Genomic DNA, 20,077 nt, shown 5'->3' on the forward strand with positions numbered 1-20,077 from the left:
ATGAACTCATTTCAAAACATTCCTGATTTCAGAGTATCACTACCCTACAAAAAAAATTCCCTTAATTTGGAACATGACTTCTTCTTCCTTCTCCTCCTCCTCCTCTTCTTGTTTGCCTTGTTTTCAGTAAACAAATAAGGTTACCCTGAATAAAAGATGCAAAGGAATGACTAAAACCAGACCAGTCTGTGAATAGGGTAAGTGGGGCTGTGCAGTTAGAAGGCAAATGGCTGTATGATTCATTGCACGTAAACAGCTGGTAAAACTCATAGGTGTTGGCAGTCCAGTCTGCTTTCCTTCAAAAGGCTACTAGAGGCTTCTGTCCTCATTTCCCAGCCCATTAATTACATCTTATCCACCCTAATCCTCTCTAAAGCAGTCATGGGAGCTTGCAGGTGACCAAGACAAAACCCGCCTCCTTCCTTCAGTGGCTTGGCATTTGAGGACATCAGTCTGACTCAGACTGGAGAGCAGTCAAGGTACTCTTTTCTGCTTCCTAGAGAACCCAAGGATGACCCTGGTTTGGTAATGGAGGAAGAATCATGTGCACTACCTTCTTGGTCATCTCCACCTTGGTGTTTCTACTGCGTCGACACTTCTTCAACAAAGTTGAACCGTACGTTTGCCCTTCTTTCCTTCCTTCTTTGTCATAGAAAAGCTTGTGCAGGGAAGTTAATAATATAAGTCTTGTTTGCTTTTGTTCCTCTCTGTACAGAACTACTGGATCTGCGCCTACATAGACTGTTGCTAAGATTGTTCTATATAAATTCCAGTTATGGGGTTTTTGTAACCTCTGAGCTCCTTTTGTTGAATCCCCCCCATAGATTGCTCTCACAGTTACAGCATTTTAGTTCCACTTTAACTGCCATAGCTGCACTGCACAAAATCTTAGGATTTCTAATAGGTGATGCACTAGGGCACTTTGGAAAAGAATTCTAAGCACTCCTCCGTAAATTGCAAATTACATATTCCCATAAAATGGGACATGACAATTAGTGATATCAGAGTGTCATAATAGTGCAGCATGAAAGGGATTATGGACTTGAGAATGAGAGCTGCCTTGAGCACAGAAGGATAAAACACCCATTGTCTACCTGTATAGCATTACTACTATGTACAAGATAAATATAGGAATGGTTCTTTTAAAAATTCTGCACAGCTTTTATGTAATGCATATAAAATGGGATCATGCTTGGAAGAAGACTGTGAATAATAAAAAGCAGGGACCCTCCCCTTTAAATTCATGTAATCAAGTCCATGAATGTCCCAACATTATACAAGGTAGCATTATCCATTACATCATTCTTTAATCGTTTTCTAAAAAGCATACCTTAGGCCTCTTGATTAGCTGAAACAATGTATTATGGAAAAAGAATTGTGTGAGGCTATGAAACAAGATAAACATTTTGATGCTGACCTTGATTTATGCATGAGAACCATTCAAAGTGTTTTCTATTTCTTTGCATATAAATAGATGTGATGCCATCAAAACAAGGGTATGTGTGACATTTAGTAGAAGACGTGAAGCTAATTCACACATTCCTCTTGAGCGAATGTGTAAAACTTTCTGCTTTCACTAGAAGGACTGCTCTCGTCACACCACATGAATGTTAATAAATGTGAGAGACAGCACTGAGTCTCTTAAGCAGAGTAAGCATATCGGCAAGGCAGAAGCTGAACAATAACCACCCCCACGCTCCTCCACAGGGTTTAACAGAGAAAAGAAATAATTTGGCCTTCTTTTTTAAAACATAAAATCAGTGTTGTTTACTAGAAGATGTACAGACATAGGGTGTTTTGAAGGAAAGAGAGAGGCAAATTGCTGCAAGTTTGAATGATGTGGGAAGAGAGTGTGGAAAAGTACATAAACCTGAAAGTCAGTAAGTGTGCAAATTACTTATTAGTACAGACACGCAAAGTCTGCTATCTCTGACAAGGACATATAAAATCAACTTTCACTTTTATCAGTTGTCTTCCAAGATATTTTAGTAGCTTGCCGAATTTGTATTTTTAGTAAGAAATTGAGTTTATTTATTTTCTTTGCCACATTTTGTTTAGCTAACTATTAAATGTATAATTTAATCCAACCTTGAGTTCAGCTGAGCCTCAAATCCATTTTTGGTCACAATTAGAGTAGACCTTTTTAATCAGTTGAGTTTACATAAGGCTTGTCTTTCTAAGGATTTCATCAGATTACACTGGGAAGTGTTCAGAAGAAGAGAGTTCAGTCTAACTCCATTTTATAATAAAAAGGAGTTTTTCCCTACCTTACAATCACACTGTTTAGTGCACTCAGTTGTCTTGTGTATTTTTCAATGAAGAGGTTTCCACACTGTAGACGTTTGGCCCCGCCCACCATCCCTCTCGGTGCTTTTTGGTACTTCAACTCCCACAATTCCCAACAGCAGAGAGGAAGAGAGAAGGGGTGGGAGGGAATCCCATTTGGAACGACAACAGCACTGGCCCTTCCAACACGGGACACAGACAAATCATGGAAGGAAGGAAAAAAGTACCCTAAAGGCTTTTTTTTTTTTTTTTTTTTGCAAAGTAGAAGCATTATGAGGTAGCTTACAACCAAACCTTCCTGCTTGGGGAGCAAAAGGAAATTGCCCAAAATTGTTTATTTAATTTCTCCTCCCACAAATTGGGTAATCCTAACCTGCGAGCAACAAGTGCTACTTCATTAGAAATTTGGCAAAACATTCAGAGTTGTGAGAAAAGTCAATTTCCTCACCTCTTACTGGTTTGTTGGAAAAAAAAATGCTGCCCCTAATGTTTAAAAGACTCAACAACTGCACTTTAACCAAAATGAATGTAGTGGACCCACAGAATACCAGATTTTAAGTGTAGAACTCAGTGGAATTCAAGTTATGTGATGAAGTGGTAATTGTAATTTTCCTAACAAACGGATTTCCTAATAAACAGGTTTAAATCAGTGTTTGAAAAAGTGATACTGGCAGTGGTCATGCTGTCGGGGGGATTCTGGCAGCTGTAGTCCTGAAAAAAATACATTCCCCAGCTTTAAAGAAGGAAAGATAGTAGAGTTGTAGCAGATGCTGGAATTTAGGATAGTGTTTCTCAACCTGTGGGTCCTCGGGTGTTTTGGCCTACAACTCCCAGAATTCCCAGCCAGTTTACCAGCTGTTAGGATTTCTGGGAGTTGAAGGCCAAAACATCTGGGAACCTACAGGTTGAGAACCACTGGTCTAGGCCATCCTGCTAAAGCAGCTTGCATCCAAGAGTTGCATCACACTTTGCATTCACCTGCTAATGCTATGGTTAGAATGTACATCCAACGCCTAATTTAAAGCAATCCTGATTTTCTGGTGGGGTGGGCCTAAATAATCTATCTATTTGGACACTGGAATCATCTGACACTTTCACATGGGACTGTAGAAAGGTCACATGGGTGATTTTGTCCCGCCCACTACATGCAAGAATATATGCCTAGCAACCCTGAATGATAGCCACCCAAACAATGTTTTCATGTTGGTGCTTGAAACAACTTAGGTGTACTCTTCAAAGGAGCATGCAACTTGAATACCTATTGTAGCAGTGTAAGAAACATACCTCTGCTTTAATTTATATATATGTGTGTGTGTGTGCGCGCGCGTGCGTACACACACACACACCAGAAACAGAGAACACTATTGCCCTAAGTTTAGCAAAAAAGATTTTAACAATAAAAAGCTTTGTTTGCATTGTGAGATTGCTGAAAGCAGCCCTCGTTTGCCAGAGTACAGCTTTCCTCACTAAGCAGGAGTCTTGGCTCAATGATGGTTTCCCGTTACAGACATGCAAATCAATTTTTCAGCTGAGCTTGGAGACTGGCTGCAAGCCGTTAGGTAAAATTGACATTTAAAGACCCATATTATCTCAGCCAATTATAATCCAAAATTGGATAAAGTTGAGCTCAGTTGCACAGATAAGACAATAGCATGTTCTTTTCAAAGCAAATTAAGGTACACTAAGGCTTGTGTTTTGCAAATCAACAAGGATATGGGTCCATGTGTATACTCATTTGGTGTGGACCAACAAAATTGCTCAATGGAGATGTTATTGGGGCTTAGTAAAGAAGTGTGTAGTGTTTAATATATTCGTTGGATAAGTTCACTTAAAAAGAGGCCACAGTAGTCCCTAATTACAGAATGTATGTGAGTATTGAATGAATTATTCATTCAAGATTCACATCCCAAATAGTTTGCTTAAGATATTGGAAAAAGGTGTCATAAATCAACGCAATTCCAGGCTGCATCAATAGGAGGGTAGTGTCTAGACCAGTCATGGGAAAACTTCGGCTGCTAGGAATTGTGGGAGTTGAAGGCCAAAACATCTGGAGGGCTGAGGTTTACCCATGCCTGATCTAAAAGATAGATTTAAGGAAGTCTTAGTCCTACTCTATTCAGCTTTGGTCAGACCTCACTTGAATAACACTGTGTCCAGTTCTGGGCCACAGTTCACGAAGAATATTGTCAAACTTAAACATCCCCAGAGAAGGGAGACCAGAATGAAACCAAGCTCTATGAGGATCGGCGTAGGGAACTAAGTATGTTTAACTTAGAGAAGGAAAAGAAGGGTCATGATTATCCATGTTTAACTATATGAAAAGATGTCATCTTGAGGAGTGGGCAAACTTGTTTTCTACTACTGTGGACACTATGACACAGACCAATGGATTCAAATTGCAGGAAAAAAGTTTCCACCTAAACTTTAGGAAGTGGTTCCTGAGAGTAAATTGGCAGAATGGGGTAGATGGCTATTGTGACCAACTCTATGATTCTAATCTTAGCACCCAACTGTCCCAATTTGTCAGGGTGATTAATGCTCTGGTGTCCCAATGTTTTGGCTATTATTGTCCTGGCTTATCTCTCCACTTCCCACATGCCCCCTTTGGTTTCTTCGGCTGCTGAAACAAGTCAAAACGCAAAAGGAGTTTGAACTCAATTAATTCAGCAATGGAAGAAGGAGCGAAATCATGCTTTTTCTTTTTTTTTTCTTTGTAGACATGGGCAAAAGCAAGCTCCTGGAACCTCTACTAGTGCATGCCTGTGCTTCCTCGTTGATATTTTTTTCAGTCTTGGCCACACTCCTTTTTACTTGGCCACATGGGACCAATGTTGGAAGGCCTGCAAAGCTGAACCATGAACCCATTAAAGCCATGATTCTCAACCTGTGGGTCCCCAGATATTTTGGTCTTCAACTCCCAGAATTCCTAACAGCAAGTAAACTGGCTGGGAATTCTGGGAGTGGTAGGCCAAAACACCTGGGGACCCACAGGACGAGAACCACTGCATTAGAAAAAATATTTGGCCATTTTAGGCTCAGCATAGACCTTTTCTATATTCCTGTTTTACTATAAAGTAAATAGCTATAAATAGCTATACTATAAATAGCTGTACTATAAATAGCGATGTGCTACTATATACTAGAGATATGGTGGGTGGTTGCTAGACTGAAAACTAGAGGGGGTTCCTGTGCTTGCAGTTGTTGCATAGAAAAGGAAGCATCTACATTACCATTTAGGATATAGAACCCATCCAGTTGTCACTCTGACTACCGTAGAGTGTTCAGTCACTTTTTAGTTCAATATGGTTTTCACTTTTGTTATTTATATATTTGTTTGATTGTGTTTTTGGAGGTATGGTTAAAATATGTATTGCATGATATTTATTTTAGCTTTTGCTTTTGTTACACAAAATATGCCCCTTTGTTGTTGCCCTGCCTTCTTGAGTGTTATGTATATAGATTTTGGCATTTGAATTGTGACATCTTTTGCGTATTGCTTTGACTACAGTTGTGAGGGGGCAACCAGCAGATCAGATTTTAAAAAATTAAATAAAATGCTAAGAAAAGCCTATTTTAAACAAATATAACAATAGGTGTAATTGGTTTGACTTGTGCGGGGGATTGTTTTTGTTTATTTATTTGTTTTGTGTAAAGGTCTATATAACCTGCTTATATCAAAGGCTTGGGGATAAAATATAAATATAAATAAAGGTTTGACTCTTTATACATATATACAGACACAGATATATGCAAAAAAATAATAAATAGGGGAGGTGCGTGTATTACAAAACCCATTATATACATATTAAACTTTGAAAGAAATCCAGGCTGTTTTTATAAATATGTGTGGCAACATAACAATCGCAGCTAAGGCAAATGCTTAAAATCTGTGTGTGTGGGGTGGGGGGTGGGAGAGATTAAAGTATTAATATGAGAAGAGGGAGTTTCATGTAACCAACTAACAAGTAATACTGAATTTTCCTATTCTACAAAAGTTCAAGAACATTCTCCAGCTTTCAGTTGGGTAATCCTACCCAACATCGTCATTAAATATTTATATTCTGCTTCTCAAAAGCTTGAAGTGGCTTCTTACAGAACAGACATAATTAAAGAAATGCTTATAAGGGGGTGATGAATAGTCATCAGTATTAGCAGGGCTGGCCATAATAAATTACCATATATATATTAATGTATAAATTGACATGAATAAACTGAGGGCAAGGTTTGGGCCATAGATACACTGAAGGTCATTCCATAGAAAGGGAGAGCTTTAAAGCCATCTCAGGAGGCCGGCTGCCTTCATTTATTTAGTTATTTACAGCATTTATATTCCGCCCTTCTCACCCCGAAGGGGACTCAGAGCAGATCACATTACACATATAGGCAAACATTCAATGCCTTTTAACATAGAACAAAGACAAGACAAACATGGCTCCGAGCGGGCCTCGAACTCATGACCTCCTGGTCAGAGTGATTCATTGCAGTGATTCATTGCAGCTGCTCTCCAACCTGCGCTACAGCCAGAGCCCTTTGGCTATTGCCATTTCCTCACCTCGGCCTTGAAAAAGGCCAGAAGCAGAGCCTAGTAGAGACAGAACAGGAGGTTAGAGTTTTTTTAAAGGTTTTCCTAGGATGACCTAAACTTTTGCCTTTTGTCACTCTTACTCATGGTAAGCTGGCCCAAGTTTTGGATTGATTGTTTGACTAAAATTTCTAGACTTAGACATGAGTCTAAAAGAGGCCATAATAAAAATTCCACTTCCTTCCTGTCCTCTGTGTGTGTATATGTGTCTCTGTGTATTTACAATTACATGCATGCACCTTCAAGTTGCCTGTTGACTCATGATAACCCCACAAGGTTTACTTCGGTCAGTTGGACTAACAGGTGGTTTTGTCATTTCCTTCCTCTGAAATATACCCACAGCATCTGGTGTTTGTTGGCATTTACCAGGGATGACAATGCTTAACTTCCAAGATTAGATGGGATCTGGCAGCTTTAGGATATTAAGTAAAATGTAACAGTCAGATAATATTGTTTCAGCACTTGTGATAGCATAACATCTCCCACAGTTTTGAGGTTGCTGACTCTTTTGGAAACCCAGGAAAGTCCAGGTAGCATGTATAACTCTTACTTTTCCAGATACATATCCAGAGGGTTCAATATGATCAGCCAAGGAGACTGCACTGCTCCACCCCAACATCAGCAGGCCAATATTTTCTTTGTCTAATGGTGTGGCCAGCTCACTATGTCAACACTACCTAGTAAGGAACAGGCTTTCTGAAAGAGATGCAGTTGTGATTCTGTCTGGGTCGAATCAACAGCATGACCCTTTTCCCTGGAACCAAGATTGATGTTATTAGAAGATCTACAATATGTAGATGGACAAGATTAGAAGATCTAAATCAAGATGGTTGCCTTAGCTCTAATGCTCTGCAGAAAAGAATCTCACACCACATTGAAGTTGTTCCAGTGAGGGCTAAATGCATGTTTTCATTTAATTAAGAATTCAATTTGGGAAGTCCTAAAGCATCATAGAAGGACACCTCTTTTATGCAGATGCAACTAAGAACAGATAAACTTCCATCTTCATGTAGATCTGGTCTCCCGGGCTCTGCAGTGAACAATGGGCTGGTTGAATCCATACAGGGGACATGTTCAAATCCCAAAAAGCAGTGTATGGAAGCAACATGGTCAAAAAGCAGAACAAGAACTAGAATCCCAATGCTGCTGACATTCAGGTGTGTTTTCCATCTGCATGTGCCACAGACACTATCAATCACATGTTCAAAAAGCATCTTTCTGAAAGATGAGCACGCATTGAAGCAGATCGCTCATATTGCCAAGAGCAACATGACAAAGAGCTGCAACATCGCCGCAGTATGGATGCCGCAGCTTCTTTTGTTTCCTTCTCTTTAACACTTAATTCCAAGCAGTGTCACATGAATCAAAAACATCTAGCCCATGGTTAGGCCAGGCTTAGTTCCCTCTGGAGATCTGTGGGAGTTAGTTCTTCAAATTCTATCACTTTCGTAGGACCTTGTCACATTAATGATACATCGATGAAGTCCCACATGGTGATTCTCCAGCTTCCATGGCAAATTGGTGGGGCAGCAGGGCAATCCTGGCACCCCACACCCTACCTCACCAGCATCTACACTTCCCCATCACATGGGGAAGCATTGCCATGCAGCTTCGCCACCCCCCCGGTACTGCCCCCATGATTTCCCATGGAACATGGGAAGCCTCCTGTGTTGTGGGCACAGTGTCGTAGGACACTTGTACCCCAGTTCATTGACAGAGTCCCACTGGAAGTGAGCCTACATTGTGTGATGGGTGGCATGGGGCTCCATCGATCAGCTGTGCTGCAAGCATCCTAGGATCCTTGCAGCCCATTGTGTGATGAAGTCTTCAATGTGAGCAAGCAGAAACAGAAGCCAAGACAATATTATTCAGATAAGAGGAACAGAAGCCATCCTCATTCGCTCCCAACTCTGGGATTACGAAGAGTCAGTGTCTAGTTTGATCTGCTCCCTATTGGTATTACATGAATGTGCTATTTGATCTTTTTTCATATGATGGATATTTGCCAATCACTCTATGGGAACAGTAAAGCATTATCTTGGAGGACAAAGTGTTGGCAAAACCTGCCTTACTCCCCAGTTGCTAGCTATCCTGAATAACAAGAAACCTACTGAATACAATGTGTGACAGAAAAGATGCAATAAAAACTTCTAGGGGCCCTTTTACACCACACAACTTTAGCACTATAATGCCACATATCTGCCATGGCATCATCCTATGGAATCCTAGTATTTGCAGTTTAGAGAAGGGTATTAGGATTCCCAGCCAGAGAGCTTCCTTGGTGCCTTTGACCAAGCTACAAGTCCCAGGATTCATTGTGATGCTGCTATGGCTATTCAAATAGAATCATGATGCTATATTTGCAGATGTTGAAAGGACCCAGGGTTTGACAAAACTATTTAGAATCATTTACCAATATGTAAGATACTTGTAAGGTTGCAGCCATTGAAATCTGCATGGCTTGCCCTGTTCTGGCTGGAACCTCATTCTCAGGTTAAATATACATCAGGGAAGGACACAACCATTTCTATAAGCATTTTAAAAAGAACACATGGTGATAGAGTGAAGAGCTACATCAGTCTCTGGACTTTCTCTTGTGGGAAGTGGGACGTTATAATAAAACATCAGATTTTGCTCTCCTTCTGTATAGTCAAAATGCCTAGGCCAATGTGGTCATTAATCTTTAATTCAAAATCAGATACCTTGTGTCTGATTCCAGTAATAACTCATATCCAGCGACTTAGGTTAACTATTGGTATTCTGGATTCTTTCATTAAGCCAACAAGTTCATTACTGTGTTTAAATAAGAAAGCCTAGCCTATCTTTCCATTTGTCTTCATAGTGAGCGCTTGCAAATGAGGGCTTTTCCACCACCTCATCCTGCTTCCTTCACAGAATCGTATGTGGGGACAAGGTGTAAAGACAATATTGCCTTTGGTTTGGGAATATTTCCATGTTTCCTGCAGCTTTTCCTATCTTTTTTTTTCTCTATCTTTCCACAAACTTAATTTTGAAAAGGAAAAAAAATGGAATGACAGCTAGACATATTTTGACTGGTAACATTAGAGGTCATTCATCTGGCAATGCCCAATATCTCATCTTCTGTGTATTTTTCCCCACAAAATGTTCATTTGTGTTTAGGGCCAAAAAAATTCAGACATTATTCAATGCAAAGTGTTTCTAGACATTACTTGTTACCACAAGGTGTGGTGTCAGAGGTAGAAATGATATTAAAAGAGCAAAGCTAGATTCCGTGCCAGATTTAGGACAAATAAGGTCCTGTGGTAGTGATGTTATGAGTCCCCTTCCTTGAGCTCCGAAGGAGGGAGGCCTGGAAGCAGGGCCATAGCCAGAAAAATGTTTTGGTAAGGGGGTGAAACTTCTTTTTAGCGAATCATGAAGAGTAGTTCCATAAAGCAAAATAATTTAGAAATCAGGCTCTGTCGATAAACTTCAGTGGTCACTCAAGACAGATACACTTCAGTGGACACTCAAGACAGATAAACTTCAGTGGGCACTCAGGGGGATTTGGTTAATCAGTTAAAATTCATGAGTAAACCATTTAAAAAAACCCTGAAATGTTGGGGGGGGGGGGTTGGACCCCTACCCTTGGCTACAGCCCTGCCCGGAAGCCTACCCTGCCTGCTTTGTGGCACACTCCCATAAACTATTAACTCTATAATTATGTCTAGAATGTCTCTGAGACAGAACGCCTTCACATTTAGAATTGCACCACATAAGCAAAATCCATCGCAAAAAAATTGTGCCAGAAAGATCCCCCCCGCCCCCCACAAGACATTAGGGCCCTGTGCTTAAACACACCTAAGCTCAATAGTAAACCCAGCTCTGGGTAGATTCCTCTATACCACAAAAGAGAGAGAGAGAGATTCAATATGCTTCATTGAAAGTTGTGTTCAAAAATAACAGTATGAAATGAAAAACCAGGTCAGGTAAGCCTTGCATAAGTAAGTAAAAACAGTTCAAATCTTCCAAAGACCAGTTCAAAGGTTCTTCAAAAATAAATTCAAGATGACTAGTTCTTTCACCAGCTTCCACTTTTATTATTTAAATTTTGGTGGTCAAAATAATAATTTTAGGGTTTCTAAAACATGGTTGGGATTGCTGGTAAGGCAAACTAATCCACTTCCTGATTTGCTTTCTTTGTTGCTGTTTACTCATGCTCATATTATTGCCTTTTTGTAGGCAGGCATGGGTTATTACTACGTAGCTGTCATAGAATTATAGAGTAGATTAATTACAGTGTAAATATAGGCATTTTAATTATTACAGTTAGTAGCGATTTATTAATGCTTAGACTGTAGTCCATTTGCATACAAAATAAATATGAATAAGTATAATATACAAGTGCAACAACATAAAATCACGCCATAAAATAAATGGCATATAGATTTTGCATGTTAACAAAATTTAATACAATGAAAATACATCAAATATAAGCAACAATACTATGTTTAGATTAGATTAATTAGATAAAAGCAACCATAGAGCAATCAGCCAAAATGTCAGCAATAAATTTTGCTCGCATTTCCATTGCTGCCAGGGTGAAAAGAGAAGCTTTGCCAATTACCATAGAGTCAGTATCGGGCAGGAGATAGAAAATCTTTTTTGAATAGATCCAATTTTTTTATTCTTGGATCAGAATATAATGAGCAGAAGAGCTGTAATGGCTAATTCTGAATTACTGCGGGTTCACAAATACACCAATGGAGGGCCAAAGAGAGCTGAGAATATTTACCATCAATCATAGCTGTAGGCATGGTTTGAACGCAAAGGCCTATAAAATTTTGCCTGAATTTTGGGACTGTGAGCTTTGCCAGATAAACAAATTTATAGATTCTATACCATTTTGAGAAATTAGAATTGTCCCTTTGTGTACCAAGGTCAAAAATGTATTTGGATGGAAACATTGTCAACACCACTGTAAGTTTTGTTATCTAACATTAATCCCATTTTGAAAAAGAAGACAAATGTTATAGTAGTTTTTAGCCTAGAAATCCAAATTGGAGGTATACATAGATCTTTGGATTCCTAGTTCTCAGCTTGTGTAGGGAACCAAACTAAACACCCTGGAACAAATGAACTTGAATTGCAGGGGACCATTTTCTGAAATGCTAAATTGAGTTCTAACCCAAATCTTGACATCAGGGCACAGCTTAGTAGAAATGCTAGTGGAAACCAACCAACCAAGTAAAGTCAACTAGTCTCTCTACTTAGCCTCTTGCTTTCTTGCTTCAGGTGGGCAGAAAAAAGATTACTTTTGGAAAACCTGCAAAAGAGAGCCACCTTAGTGTAGTGCTTTGGGTGTTGTCATTGGGAGAGCAGAGCTAGAATCTCCATCTTGCCACAGAAGCTCATTGGGTGACCTTGAGCAAGTTACTCTTTCCCAGACTTAGGACCTTATCCCACATTGGGGGATTATGCCATTTAGTCCCTTAGCATTACAAATCAAAATGTTCTGTTATTTATTACTTATCACATTTGATTGTTCATTGCTAACCATTTTCGTTATCCCACAAGTTAGTGGATTGTCCATCCTCTCCCATTTTAATTTTTTTTTATAAAACCATCGAAAATTTGAAAGATTACGTTAAAGGACCAGAATACAATGCATCCAAGCCTCCTGAGACAATTTCTGATCGTCTTCTCCTACCTCCCTTTTTTTACACTTTTTTCAACGATTACATGACCAATCCTGACGGGGAACAGACAGGAAGTCCCCCTGCATCATGGAATGGGCTCCATCATTTTCTATTGAAAAAATGGATTTAAACTATTTTAAAATGGGGAGGGGGGTCTTGTGGGATAAGATCCTTAGAGGAAGGCAAAGGCAAACCCCATCCGAATGGAACTTGTGCTGAAAACCCTGTGATAGAATCACCTTAGAGTCAGCATAAGTAATACCAACTTATATGCATGTTTATACAGCAAAGGTAACAATTAATATGGCATCCAGCAATATTCAGGTATTGCACGGTATGTGCAATAGGACTGAAAAAGCTGGTTTTGGGTAACTTCCAGAAAAAACTGAATTGCTGTGTGAAGAAATGTCTAAAACGTGTCACCAACATGAAATGTTTGGAAAGCTTTGCTGTAGGGGTACATGAGTTCAGATCATAAATCTAAAAGATCTCTCTTTGCACTAGCTTTTCCTTGGGACACCTGTGTGGAAAAGGATAGGGTTTCATGTGTTCTAGGGCAAAATATGCTAATGATTTAGGACTGTGCTGACCAAGGTCAACCAGTGAGTTTCTAATCCAAGTAAAGATATGGATCTCCTTTTCTAGTCCAGCATCCAAACCATGCTGCCTTTCACAAAGGAGGCCATTTCAAGTGGGGCCCTCAGCATTGCACTAGTGACTGCTTAGCCTATTAAGAGATCAACCAACCTCAAGCTGTCTTTGATTTTGCACCAGGCAAGACCACTTCAAGTTTTATACCAGGCACTTCATGCCACCGACATTCCCAGCCAGAGTAGCAGTTGTGTGCCTTCAAGCCATTTCTGATTTATAGCAACCCCAAGGTAAACCCATTATGGGTTTTTCTTGGCAGTTGTTCAGAAGAGGTTTGCTGTTATCTTCCTTTGAGGCTGAGAAAGTGTGACTTTCCTAAGTTCATCCAATGGGTTTTCATTGCTGAATGGGATTCCAACTCTGGTGTCCTAGTCCAACACTCAAACCTGTGTGATGTAGCATCCCCCCCCCCCAAAAAAACCCCCCCACTAACTTCAGACTAGAGTTTGGGGAAAATTCAAGTTCTGAGGCACAATAAATAAAAAATATCATAAGTGTAGTTTTCAAACAGTACCTCACTCTTTCCCCATTTCTAAAAAAGAATCAGTTCTACTACAAAACAAATGAAGTTATCCCTCATCAAGTTAGAACCATAATGTAATGTAGCTATGCCTTCATTAGTGGGAAAATAAATTAGCTGCAGTGAACTAATGAATCACACCCAGCTTCAGAGAGCTGTGGCTTGTGCCCTAATGCTCATTTGTTGTGGGATAAAGGGGAGGTAGCCATCTGCCACCAAGCCTGAATGAAAGCTCTCTGGCTTCTTGTTCCTGCCTTGTATGATGCATCAGAGTGAACTGAGTCTCTTTGTTTTCCATCTTTCAGAGAAACAACAGAGGAAAGCAAACAAGAGGTTGGATCAGATTCCTCCACAAGGTAATCCATAATTTTCACAACAGCCTTGGTCCTTCTGTTATCTTTGCACAGAAGACTGGGCTGGTGGATCTAATTTTATTACAGTGCAGCCATTGTTAATAAGGCCCCATAACATATTAAGAGATAAAGACTGCACCCTCTTACATGAGGATAGGAAACACCACTTAATTCAATGGGACTCCCATCTCAGTAGATACTGAAATGTTTGTGTGTTGTTAAAGATATAAACACCGCCATGACTTACAAATATTATAAAGAAATATGAACTCCTTCAATGGGTATGGAAAGTTGCAAAGATTCTGTCCTACAAAGTTTGCTGTGTTGCAATGACTCATGTTTTGTGTTGTGTTTAGGGAAACCAGAACTTGAGCTCTGGTGCCTGCATGTGACAGCGTGTTCAGAAGTGAATGAAAAAGCAATGATTAATGCTTGACATCATAGTGACATTGACAGATGGAAAATTCACAGCCTTTAAAAAATTCATATCCTGGTAAGTGTACCATAGGAAAATAAGGGGTTATTTCCAGATGGATAGACCCCAGCACCATCCATCCATTGCTTTATTTATCTCTACCCATCACTTTGTTTGAATCTCCCAGGCTGGGACTCAAGGTAGTACACAAAGATAAAAAAAAATTATAATAAAAAGACATATAGCTAAAAACCGAGATTAAAACAGCATTGAAATAATAGTAGAATTAAACCCCTTATTTATGGATTTATTTTACTTAAAGACAAGTTTAAAAACAGAAGAGCACTGTAAAAAGCCTTTCTCTTGCTATCAATTCCAAGCCAATTCCAAAGGCTTGCTAGGATAGAAAGGTAGGGTAGAAAAGCTAGGATAGAAAAGAAAGTGGGGGAGCCATCCAAACCTCCCTAATGTAGTGTCACTCAGAGTCGATAAGGTGGCATCATTGGTGTTGATTCCATCATATTTTTGGAAAATGGAAATCTCCATAACGTTTTGGAGATTTTATGATCTTTGGAAAGGCATGACCTTGTTAGAAAGCATAACCCTTTGGAAAAATGATGCCATAACCTTTTGGTAAAATGGCATTCATGCAAGGCAATTTGGTTTCTCAGCTGTTAAACTGATGTAATAATAATAATAATAATAATAATAATAATAATAATAATAATACTTTATTCTTGTGTCCTGCCCCATATCCTCAAGGGAACTCGGGGCGGCTCACATGGGGACCAAGCCCAGCAGTGTACAATAAAATACAATGGTAAAAACAAATCCAAACACAACAATAAATACATCAAAATATAACATTCAGCATCAACAATTTAAAAACATACTCAATGACCAAGAGCGACATAGTGGCACTTCAATCTTCAGACTAGAGGGAGGGATAAAGTTAATATAGTGCAATGTATTATGATTTCTAATGGCATGGGACAGCGATAAAGTGCAGGATGCTGGGATATAGATAACGATAGGATCTCACTCTGAAGGATCTTCTTAATCAAAAGTGGCTTGGAAAAACCAGGTTTTCAGATCTTTTCTGAAAGAAGTCAGTGTGGGTGCTAGTCTAATTTCTTTCGGAAGAGAGTTCCAGAGCCGGAGCACCACAACCGAAAAGGCCCTTTCTCTCGTCCCCACCAGACGCATTTGAGACGATGGCAGGAGTGAGAGAAGGGCCTCCCCAGTGGATCGTAAAGTTTGTGCAGGTACCTAGGTATGTCTTTGAACAGTTAGGAACAAAAATATGACAATGCACAAAACATATAGAGAGAGTTTTGGAAGTGTTCTTTTTAGTTGCCCAAAAAATCTATTCTCCCTTAAAACATCTGTTTAAATCATGCTCTCAAGAGACAAAAAATAAGCGGACTTCTTTAAAAGTAACATAGTTGGTTTACTCACAAACTTCACATATTCAGCATACAGGTACTTTGCTTATCATTCCAGTTACAAGTACAGTAGAGTCTCACTTATCCAAGACTTGTTTATCCAAGCTTCTGGATTATCCAATGCATTTTTGTAGTCAATGGTTTCAATATCGTGATATTTTGGTGCTAAATTTGTAAATACAGTAATTACAACATAACATTACTGCGTATTGAACTACTTTTTCTGTCCAATTTGTTGTATAACATGATGTTTTGGTGCTTAATTTGTAAAATCATAGCCTAATTTGATGTTTAATAGGCTTTTCCTTAATCCCTCCTTATTATCCAAGATATTCACTTATCCAAGGTTCTGCCGGCCCGTTTAGCTTGGATAAGTGAGATTCTACTGTAGATTTGAAGTAGCTTCTCTATCACAGGGCATCTTTCTTAGAAAGTCTAATGCAGTGGTTCTCAGCCTGGGGTCCCCAGGTGTTTTTGGCCCTCAACTCCCAGAAATCCTAACAGCTGGTAAATTAGCTGGGGGTTCTGGGAGTTGTAGGCCAAAAACATCTGGGGACTCCAGGTTGAGAACCACTGGTCTAATGGCTTCTATACAGCTATCTGTTCCTACTGGCTCCTGAAAGCATGCTTCTGTTTCTACTGAAGTCTCTAAGCGTACTGTTCCTACTGACTTCTAAAGGCATTTTTTCTACTGAAGTGTAAACTGTACAGTTTCTAAAACGGCGTTAGAGTCCTGAACAAGACCAGATCTGATCACATGGTCTGCAGCCCCTCCCACAACAAAGAGTTAAGGAAAACAGCACACCAATACACACATATACAACACAGTAAGCAGTCTGAACTATATACACAACAGATAACTAGTGGGTGTTTGAAGAAAGTTACTATTTCCAACACATATGTTACTAACAGAAAGTCTAGCTTTTGTTACCTGTTTACCAAGGCCACATCTACACTGGCAAGTCAGTTTCAAATCGGTATTGACAAAATTGGTTTCACTATACAGATTATTGCATAGGAAACCTGGAACCATCTTGAAGCCGGGATGTTGAATACACATAGGTCAGAGCACTGATGTTCATTAAAGGCTTTCTTTCATGCACTTTCATGGGCATTTGTTGTCTAGCCATCACAATTTGAAGCTAGCTTTAAACTGCATTAATTGGTCAGTGTAAATGGGGCCCTAGATTACAATCCTATATAAATGTACATAGCAATAAATTTTGCATAGAAATGCACATGCCCTGTATAGTAGCAAGTGCATGTACAAAATATATGGATATGCAGCTTTATATTTAGGCTGATACTTTCAACAAATATTTTTTTTAATCCCAACCTTAACAATGATTAGACTTGCTTGCTAATGTAATATTGCAAAAGACTGTTTGTATCTGTTGTTATTTCATTGATCTGTATATATAGACTTTCAGGCAGTTTGAAAAACAGTGAGCTATGGCTATGCCAAATCCTGTGGATAAAATTAATTTGGGCATATGTGTACCACACAATAATACCAGTTTCATGTGACCTTTAGCAAGCTACAGAATATCAGCCCAAGAAAAGTGGTAAACCTCCTCTGAATAACACTGTGTAACAAAAATTGAAAATTTCTCTGTTCCTGTGCCATTTCCTGTTTAAATTGTGCAGTATTTACTTTGAAAGTAGTTGTTATACTCCAGAAATGTCATTTTTGTGGCTGCCACAAACTATCTTAAATTGATTGAGACTCTATTCATTAAAAACTATAGCAAAATATGCTTCAGGGTGTACTACAAAAACAAAGTGTTTGTAGTTTAATAAACTTCTTCCATATTTTTATGATAGAACCAATTAGGAAATGACCCTGGAACAAAAATCATCTTACATAGTGTAATTCTTGGCAAGCAAATGCTATGATACCATCAACAAAATCACATAAATTACCTATTATGGCTCCCTCTTAAGGAATCCTAGGGCTTGTGGTTTGGTTGTGTACTTAGAGTTCTTGGGTCATGAGGCAGCCTTCCTTGATCAAGATTCCTTGGGATGAAGCCATGAGAATTCAAGTGATCTGAAACTGGCATAGCGTTGGATACCTATTATGTTTCATAGTCTCCAGTGGATCTTCATAACCTCTTTATTTTACTTTGCTTTTCAGGTTCACTCGATCACATCCTTGTTGAAGTCAAAAGCACTGCTGATGCCAAAGCCTTAGTTTGCCTAAAGGAAGTTTCAGCTTCATACTACATACATGAGCCATCCAGAAAATAATAATAATGAGGAGGAAGGCAGCTAGTTGTGTTTTAATAATAACTCCTTGTGACCAAGACCACCTTTCCCAACATGGCCTTGGAAAGCAGAAGTGAGGTCAGGGCACCCTCAAGGTGCCAAATGGCTCTTTTGCGGTTTTTAAAAAGCACGACGGGTTGAGAGGAGATGGCAGGCAGCCGGGCAGAGGTCACCTCCGAGATGTCAATCAGAAACTGCCTGAAAGCCAAAGCCAAGGAGTGAGACGAGGCACCCTGGAGGAGGAATTTTCCATTGCCTGCATTCAGAGAGCAACATGCTGTGTGGGTTTAATTTTCTTATAAATATGTTGATACTAAATAAATAAATGTTAGTCCTATGAGCCCAGCAACGTGAGAAGGATATCACTGTTAGATTCTGATTGGAGCATGAGAGCTAGCTGATCAAACAGAGGATTTGACCAACGTGGGCTGAATTTTCTATTACCCCGCAGACAAATTGTGTGCTTGTCCTTGAGACAGTGAAGTGGGTCAGGGTTAATGGCAATGGATAGTTTAGAGTTACACCTTTCCTCTGCCCCCCTCCCTCCTGTTCTGGTACATGCAATCATTTCATGCCTTTGCAGGCAAAACAGCAGACTGGTTTGTTCTAAAACAAAAATGAAAGGCAAGGGGAGAAGAATTGCTTCACAAGAGGAGAAAGAAAAGGAAGTGTATAAGCCTGAAGCTCAGAGTCCATCTATGCTGCAGAATTATTGCAGTTTGACAACACTTTAACTGCCATGGCTCAATGATATGGAATCATAAGAGTTGTCATTTTACAAGGTTTTTGGTGCCTCACTAAACTATAACTCCCAGGATTCCATAATACGGAGCCATGGTAATCAACATAATGTCAAGCTGCATTAATTCTACAGTGTAGATGAACTCTCAGGCACTCAGTCACTTAATGTGGTAGTTCTCAACTGCAGACCACTGAGACAAAAATTGGATACATCGTGGACCATTGAGATGAATCAACTCCACTCTCCGCCATCAACACACAAAGAAATAAAATTGTTTTTAAATAACTAGAATTTGTTAATCATCATACAAATATTTTCATATACTTCTTATTTTGTGATATAAAGACAACACCATAATGAAACTTAATGAAAAAAAATTAATGTGATTTTTGAACTTGCATTTCTTTCAATAGATTGATACTATTATTCAATGTCACATACGTGTCGTAGCATGAAGTAACTGTAGACCAGCTCTTGATAGTAGAAGATTTCTGGAAGCCTTTGGATAACCAAGCCCATAGCTATAGTAGTTGCGCAGGCTTTCTCTTTGACTTGAAACACTGCACTTTATTCCTCTGCCCCAAAGCATCTTAGAATATAACATTGCATTTTAGTTCTAGTGGCCCCTCCAGGCCATCCTCTCCTCCATCCCAGTGGTCTTTTTTCTTCTTCTTCTCTGACTCATATGTTATTTGAGTGATTATATTGCTTCTGTTTATGTGATTGTTTTAGTCAATTGTTATGGGTTTTTTTTTAACTCTTATAGCGTTTTATAGTGTTTTCAGTGTTTTATTGTACAATGTTTTATGCTGATTTTATACTGGAAACCACCCTGAGTCCCTTTCGGGAGAGAGGGCGGTATACAAATAAACTTTTACTTACTTACTTACTAACAGGAGTCCAGGCACCTGTTAGTACTTGACTTTCAAGAGCCAGTCTGGGAGAATGGGCTCCGAGAGCTCCCGTTCCACTGGTCCAGCCAAAGGGAGAGAACATCCACATACTCCTTTTCCTTCCTTCCTCACGAGGAGCCAGTAATATAGCTTCCCTTAGCCCCCACCATCACTGACCTGCTGACTTCAGTTGCTGACTTCACATCCAATTTGCAAAGGGAGATTCCTTCCTTGCCTCAAAAGCAATTAAGAAATGAAGGAT

The 20,077-nt window shown here is 39.4% G+C and overlaps 1 long non-coding RNA gene across 1 annotated transcript; it reads left to right on the plus strand.

Moving 5' to 3' along the window:
* The first annotated feature begins 383 nt into the window (after positions 1–383).
* Positions 384–19,815, plus strand: LOC103277826 (uncharacterized). Its single transcript, XR_505701.3, has 4 exons — positions 384–616; positions 14,005–14,055; positions 14,409–14,545; positions 18,050–19,815. It is a non-coding gene; the product is annotated as an uncharacterized LOC103277826 (long non-coding RNA).
* The last annotated feature ends 262 nt before the right edge of the window (positions 19,816–20,077 follow it).

This window comes from Anolis carolinensis, chromosome 2 (assembly GCF_035594765.1).
Source record: "Anolis carolinensis isolate JA03-04 chromosome 2, rAnoCar3.1.pri, whole genome shotgun sequence".
Lineage (NCBI taxonomy): Eukaryota > Metazoa > Chordata > Lepidosauria > Squamata > Dactyloidae > Anolis > Anolis carolinensis.